The sequence below is a fragment of the Echinops telfairi genome, unplaced genomic scaffold (assembly GCF_000313985.2).
Source record: "Echinops telfairi isolate 266 unplaced genomic scaffold, ASM31398v2 ScPeMD7_3509;HRSCAF=4178, whole genome shotgun sequence".
Classification (NCBI taxonomy): domain Eukaryota; kingdom Metazoa; phylum Chordata; class Mammalia; order Afrosoricida; family Tenrecidae; genus Echinops; species Echinops telfairi.
Window position 1 is genome coordinate 2,176,886 of NW_022107407.1, and position 7,727 is coordinate 2,184,612.

General features: G+C 43.4%; 1 pseudogene; it reads right to left on the reverse strand.

Moving 5' to 3' along the window:
• Positions 1-2,466: 2,466 nt before the first annotated feature.
• On the reverse strand, positions 2,467-7,356 carry LOC101638299 (annotated as a pseudogene).
• Between the last annotated feature and the right edge of the window lie 371 nt (positions 7,357-7,727).

A 7,727-nucleotide genomic window follows, 5' to 3' on the forward strand; every position in this document is an offset into this window, starting at 1 on the left:
AATCCTGATCCAATAAAATCTCCTCACCTAGGCATCATCAGTAGGAGCCCTTGTCATGTAGTTGTTATGTGTTGGGATGTGATCCACATAGTCAGCATTCTCAACCACCAGTAGTTCCAAGGGAGAAACTGGCTTCCTACTCCCATAAACATTTACAGTCTCAGAAACCCACAGTGGGTTGCTATGAGTCAGCAATGACTCAATGGCAGTGAGTAAGAGCAGTAATTAGTGCTATAACATCTTACCTGCTGACCATCTACCTCTACAGATGAGCTTGTTGCAACTCAGTCTGGGTGAGCCATGTTTACAAGTGGGTGAGCCATTTTCTTGGTATAAATTGTTCTCTATCTTATTTGTGTTCTTCAAACTTTGGAATATGTCTCCCTCATTACACCACTCTGCACTCATGGTCTACATATGCCTCCAGGAGGAAAACTCAGATACTCTAAAGTGACATCGCATCTGTGTGCCTTCTTTAAAGCATCACAGCCTGGCACTGACTGCTCACAGCATCTAAAAACTATTGTTTTATATAAGATATTCAATTTCCTAATTGTTTAAAATCGGAGAGAAAGTCTTGATAATATATTGAGTATTGAGGACAATGTGAGGAATTTTAATTGTGTCTTCTAAATATTTGAAAGATCATTCAAATTGTGCATTTCTTATTGAGTTATCATTGTTTACATGTGTATTAAGTGTTTTTCAGTTCAGAATTGTTTTCATTCTTCATTTTAGTTATTTGAATTTGTTTTCATGAGTTTCTTTTTTAAGTCATTTAGCAATATATTTACCAATCTGCTTAAAATATTAATCAACTATAGACTTTTTTTCATTTGTCTTTTTAATGTTTGTGGTAGTACATAATCTGTTGTCACTTTGAGAGTATTAGTATTGAAGGGGTGGAGTTCAGCCTGTCAATCAGGTGCAGCTTGATTTGGAGACACTATGCAGATAAATAGCTCACTGGAGGCAGGACACACCCTAAGTCCTTTTGAGACATTCTTATTGACAAACCACATGGAGACAGGCTGATGGCAGTCAGAGCCTCAGAGCTGAAGGAACTACGTGGAGACCCATGCCAGGGCTGAGCTGCTTCTACTACCACAAGATCCACAAGACTTTCCACCCAATGGGCTGTGATCTTCCTGCATTTGGCATCATTGAATGGTTGCATGAGGCTAAAGAGGAATTTATGGACTAGTACTGACTTATGGGGTAATATCAGACTTATGGATTGATCTGGAATTTATGGACTAGTATCGACATATGGGGTCATATCAGACTTATGGACTTGATCTGGACTGGGCTGGGATGTTTTCTCAATATACAAATGCTCTTTTATTTAACACTTTCTCATATACACACATGAGTGTCTATGAATTTGTTTCTGTAGTCAACCCGGACTAACACAATGTTCCATTAACTTTGAATTTATCTGAATTACTTTCTTTCTTTTATATATATTTGGAATTTACTTTAGTGTTCATCAAGAAATCTTGGTATTACTGTAGGCAGTTGAAATCCACCATCTGCTCTTAGGGAGTAAGGTGAGGCTATTGGTTTTGTATTGGTTTACAGTCATAAAAATCTTACACAGGATTGCTATGAGTCAGTATTGACTTGATGGCAGTAGGTTTGGTTTTCTTGGTTAGTCTATATTAAACTTCTTCAATTGCATTCTTTGCATCATTGTTTTAAAAAAAATCATTTGTTTTAGTGTAAACAGTCAGAAGAAAAAATGCTCTTAACATCCTTCTTTGTATATCAAACTAATATAGATATTTATAAGTTTTTTATTATTTAGTTCACAATATATTTTTATCATTTTTGTTTTTAATTCATAACTTGTGCTGGCTTATAAGTATTTATTTTTCTTTTAATTGATATTAATTTCTCTTGGGGATATTAAAAAGGTTGGGATTTCAAATTTTTGAAATTTATTTTGCAATATTGCAGACTATTTTATTGACTGTGCAATCTGAAACTATTACATTTTGCTGAAAGTAAATGAGGTGCTTTTCAAATGTATTTTTGGCCATTGATTGATAATGTTTTATAATTGCTTAAATATTTACTGATGTATTATTATTATGACTATTTATAACACAGATAGTTTGGTTAGCTTTGTAAACTTTGAATTTAAATATGTGTTGTTTTTTTCCCAATTGACTGCAAAACTACAGCCATTTAATGAACGCTCCCCTCAACACCCCATCCGTCACAGCACCCTGAGAATCATGGGTCCAATCATGATGGGAGGGCTGGAGAAAACCAGAGCAGGTGAATGAATGAATGGCTAGCTCTCTGCCTCCAAAGTCGCTGACTCCTGGGAGCACCAAATCTGGCTGGACACCCAGTGACTTTTCTGGCCGGCTGGCAGGCGGGCGTGGGGGAAACAGGTAGAGGGACTCCATCCAGCCTGTCTTCGCAGCCCAACCATCAGGGGCCTGGGGCCGCCAGCCCTCACACAGGCCTTCCCTTCTTGGTCTTCTTTTCACACCCCACGGGGATCATCGTGGGCTTCCCGCTTCTCAGCCAATTTGTTGGCCTCGGGGATTTGGCGCTTCTTGCCGAACATGGTTTTGCGGTAAAGATACTTCTCTCTCTTCTTCATCATCATGATGGCCAACCACTTGGCCTCGCCCTCCTCCTGGGCCAGCCGCTGCTTAAACTCCAGTTTCACCGTGCCTGCCATCACCCTCGGCTTCTTCCCCTCCATCCTCTGCTTCTCCCGGGCTGCCAGGCGGGCCTCCTCCTCCTCTTGCGAACCCGCCTCCTCTTCCTCCTTTTCCTCTCCTTCCTCCTCTTCACTTTCCTTGTCTTCCGCCTCCTCCTCTTCAGATTCATTCAGATTTCCTGGGTCCTCTCCTCGCTGCGGGGCCAGCAGCTTCAGCTTCTCAGGTGGGATGTAATCGTCCTCCTTCTCAGACACAAAAGGTGAGAGGTGTGGGGGCAGTGACACCCCTGGGAAGTAACTCTCCGTGGGGAGGAGGAGCCGGGCGTTCACAGAGTCAAACAGTCACTGGGGCTGCACATAACACCTGCCGATGACAGGGGTCTGCTGCCCGGGCTGTCGACAATCTGGTGGGTGATGTCATACTTAGCCCCCCGATGCACAGAGACTTGTCCCAGGAGACAGTCCCCACCCCCCCACACTGTGCGGGGCACCTCTCCGTTCAGGAAGAACTTCAGGCCCTCAAACAGCTTCAGCTTCTTGTGCCTCTCCTGCACCTCTAGCTCCCTCCTGCGCTCCTCCTCCTGGCTCGCCACCTCCCCATCAGTGGGGAACTTGTCCACCTCGGCCTCCTCCAGCGTCCCGCACCACCGCCTGAGCCAGGCAGGCATGGAGGGCAGCCAGCTTCCAAGGAGCTCTCCGAGTCCTGCGCATGCGTGCCCTCACTGGACTTCAGCACGGCGCTAGTCTGTCCCTGGAGCTTGGGCTCGAGGGTAGTGGAGGCAGAGGGACTGGTAGAGGCAGAAGTTGACGAAGCCCCGCACAGTGGTGTAGAACTCCGTGAAGGTGGCCATGACTCTGTAGTCCACATCTGTTGGGTGACCATGGGAGAAGGCCTGTGTGTGACCCACACGATGGGCTGGCCCAGCACCTCGGCCTGGGCGTAAATGCCTTTGATGAACAGGCAGACCTTGTGCAGGGGGCGCACAGCCATGACTTTGCTCAGGAATTCCACCGCAAGCCGGCAGCCCAGCTGTGTGGTCTCACTTGGCACTTGCCCGTTTGAAGCACTTGGAGAGGGCGTCGTCCTGGTCCCTCGGGACATCGATAAAGGTGGGGTACCACTCCCTAATGAGGTGGTCAAACTTGTAGTTGGGCTTATTGTCCTTCAGATGCCCCACCGTGTTCCTCTCGCTCTTTCCATAGGCCTCCGGGAGCTCCCGGACAAACACCTGGTATTCCTGGAACTTGTTGACAATGGGCTCGTGGAGGAGGAATCTGATGCCTTTAATGAGTTCGATGGTGCGGGCAGCTGTGGAACCCTTGTTAACCTTCTAGGTTTGGGCTGAGGAGGACAAATGCCTGTCAGGATGCACAGCCGCTTGAAGTCAGCCAGGCTCAGCTGCAGCTTCTTCCGGGCCTCCCATCACTCCATGTTGAGAGGCACGCACAGACAGTGCCACTTACTTCCGTACATTTCCCTGAATATGTGTTTTTATTCAATTAGTTTTATCAATTTTAATTTTATGTATTTAGAATATTTTTATTTTGGGATGGATTTCTTATTACTGTTATCTGATTTATCAGCTATCCATTTGTTCTTATGAAACATTCCACATTGTGTCTGAGAATACTATTTATCTTGAAGTCTATTTAATAATATTAATGTGGCTCCTTTAACATAATTATCACTAGATTTTGCTTACTTCTCCATGCTCATTACGAGTATGAAGGACTGCACATAATGTACTTCACTCCATTTGTCTTCCTTTCAACAAAACAAAAAGATGATATTGTAGATCAGAAATCCATTGGCTGACCGGGCCTCAAAATCTCTGAGTTGATAAAAGGACTAGGCAATGCTACAAAAGAAAACAATTTCCTTCAACTTTAGGCTATCAAAAGATGATTCTAGTTTTCCCCCTGTGTTTTAGCAGGCATCCAAAAAGCTTGTGGTTAGGCACTGATGTTCTGTCTCATTTCTGTTAAATATGAAAAAAGGAAAGAAATGGCAGAGTCTCAGGCACTAGTATCCTGGGGATGAGACTCTTCTCCCATGACATGGAGGGCATGTAGGATCATCCTCCTTCTGGGAGCCTCTGTATGTCTGTGCTGCCTCCCCACATAGGGTCCCTCCAAGAGGCCAGCCGATTCTTGTACCTTCCCACCATTCCCACAACTGGTTCCCTCTAGTGAGGGAAAAGCCTACTGTGGGATGCGACCAGCATTTCTTAGCTTCTTCATAACACTGAGCAGAAATGGTTAAATTTGGATGAAATTATTCAAGCTCTAGGAAGGCTTTGTGGTTTATTATCAAGAGTTTTTAGTTGATGGATGTACAGTCATGCTCCTAACAATAGAAAAATCATCAAATGTTAAGTGCTTTCTATGCTCAACTAAGGGCTAACTCTCTCAAGATCTTAGTAAAAGTCAGCATTTGTAAAGTATGAAGCCTCTCAGTGTGAGCTGCCTTTAAGGCTACAACAATAGAAAAGAGTTCCTTTGCCTAGTGAGTCCAATCTTTGGAAGAGTCCCAAATGAACTAAAAAGCAGTGAAGACTTCTAATGGAGCCTTGCTGAGTTATGGCTATAAAAGCTTCAGATAATTTATTGCAATTTTCACAAAGCAAACTGCATTCTTTGTCTCTTTCTCTTAATAAACATCCTTACCTGTCCTGTAGGGTTATCTTGAAGACAGAAATTGACAAATAAACTGAAAAATCTGGGAGAGGAGAAGTTTCAGCTCAAGTGGAATATCAAAAGGCAAGGATTTCTCATCTATCAGAGGATTCATTTAATGAGTCAGTGAGGGTACTGCTCTGTGGTATGAGGGATTTCCCAGCAGAGTTAACCCTGCCATATTATGTGCCTCAAGATTCACTCTCCCATGATGTGGTAGAGGCAAGGGCAGACAGTGACCAGTTTGACTCCTAGATTTGCCTTAACTATTATCAGCCCATGCAGATGTTGACTCATAATCTAATTTAGTATCCTATTCTTAAGGACAAGGAGCTCTGGTGGTGTAGTGGTTCTGCCTTGGGCTGCAGTCTGAATGGTCAGCAGTTTGAAACCACTAGCAGTTTCGCAGGAGAAAGATTGGGCTTTCTACTCCTGCAAACAGTTGTAGTCTCAGAAGTCCGGGGGGGGGGGGGGGTCCCCCATGAGTCGGCATTGACTCATGGCATTGATTTGATCATTCTTCTGAGGGGACAGAGGCTTGTCCCCCTCAAAGCCTCATAAATATAGTATTGTGCTGCTTTTCTTTGGACTGGAGAGAGATCTTCCCCTTTCCTAGTCTCAATAATGAAAGAGAGAGACAGAGACAGAGAATTGGAGAGTAAATGTGAAAGATCACATCTCAAAACAAAATAGAAAGGCCGGTTTGTGTATGGTGGGAGTGGGGGGGCGGTAATTTAATTTCCCAATGGCTTCCCTTTATTGTCATGCACAAACCTGCTGAAAATGAATGGCAGATGAAGCTCTTATCTCTGACGAGCCCCCAGATGTGAAGTTCAGCACTTTGTTGATGGGACCACAGCTGTCTCTGAACAGAATCCACAGTGGAATTATCAAGACGGCCAGCAAGGTCAGAAGAGAGGGCAGCTCAAGATTACATGCAAACCTGCCTTCTGGAAGGAATGCATGACATTCGGATTAAAACCCTCAATTATTTAAAATTAGCTGAAGTAATCCAGGGAAAAAATTAGAGCCTAGTAGTTTTCAGGAACTCGTAGACACCAAAGATTAACCAGAATAGATACAGAAGAATCTAATGGGAAACTTGTTCTAAATAATCATTTTATAAATCAGTCTATTAGAGCCATTTATAAGAAACTGTACTCTATATCTACAGGGACCCCAAATTGACCCTGGGGAGCTTCTAATGGCAGCAACCTTAGTGTACAATAAGCATTGTTTAGAGGAGGCAAATAAATTATACCAAAAATCCCAAATTATTAAAGCTGCTATTATAGCCAATGTTATCTCTAAGTCTCCACAGCATGACGGCTCATCCAATAACATAAAATTAAATTGTGAGCATCTATCCCAAGTAAAACAGGTATCAGTCAATTATCTTACTAGACATCATTAAGGCTTCTGCAACCTTCTGTAAAAGAGAACTATTTGTTGACTCTTCTTCCCAGAAGGCAGAGAGCAAAATAATAGAGTAAGGAAGAAAGCAGACTCATAGAGCCACAATGAGCCCTATCAACAGGAATATACAGGTAATCATGCCATTTCTGAATGAATCCAGTGTCCTGCTCTCTTCAGTGCAGAATGCAGGGGCAAAATAGGGGCTTCTGCTCTCTCTGCTAAGCAAAGACACCTGTGAAAACTAGCTATGAATAAAGAACCCTGTGAGAATAGGCTTGGTAAACATCTTAACCTTGAAGGCAGACCCTGGTGAACCTCACGACACAGAATTACTGTAGCCAGAGATAAATCTGAAACATGCTGACTCACATCAACTGAGATTAATTTGAAAGAAATTATACAAGACACTCTAGGATGGACTGCATAACTAGTTAAGAAGTTACCTGACCGTTCGAAACAAGAAATATTTTCCTAGACAGCATCCCTTCTCAACTTGAGGAGTGACCCATTTTGCTCCTGGAGCGAAACGTATCTCATTTATGCTTAAAGGACCCATCTCACCTCGCAAGAAGGACTCGCTTCATTGCTTTTGAAGTAACCCTATGCAAAATTGTGGCTTAACCCTTTGCTGCTCTGTATATTAGCCTGGCTCATCTTTGGACACTTAGAAACCACATGGGTGTGGAGCTTGCTTGTTCCCCTGTGGACGGCAACCTGGGGCTAAAATTCACCAGTTATGTGTACGCACACATATGTGTTCTAGGTTATATACAATAATGGTAATTTTGCTGTGGGTGATTTAAAAAAGAATCTTCTTTGAAAAGCCCTTCATTGGGATAAGCTACCTGAACCAGTGGCTGGGGGTGTACAGTTGGATGCAGAAGGTATGTGTGTGTGATTTAGAAGCCAGGCACCATGTGTACAGTTGTGGTGGGCCTATTGAAGAATCCACAAA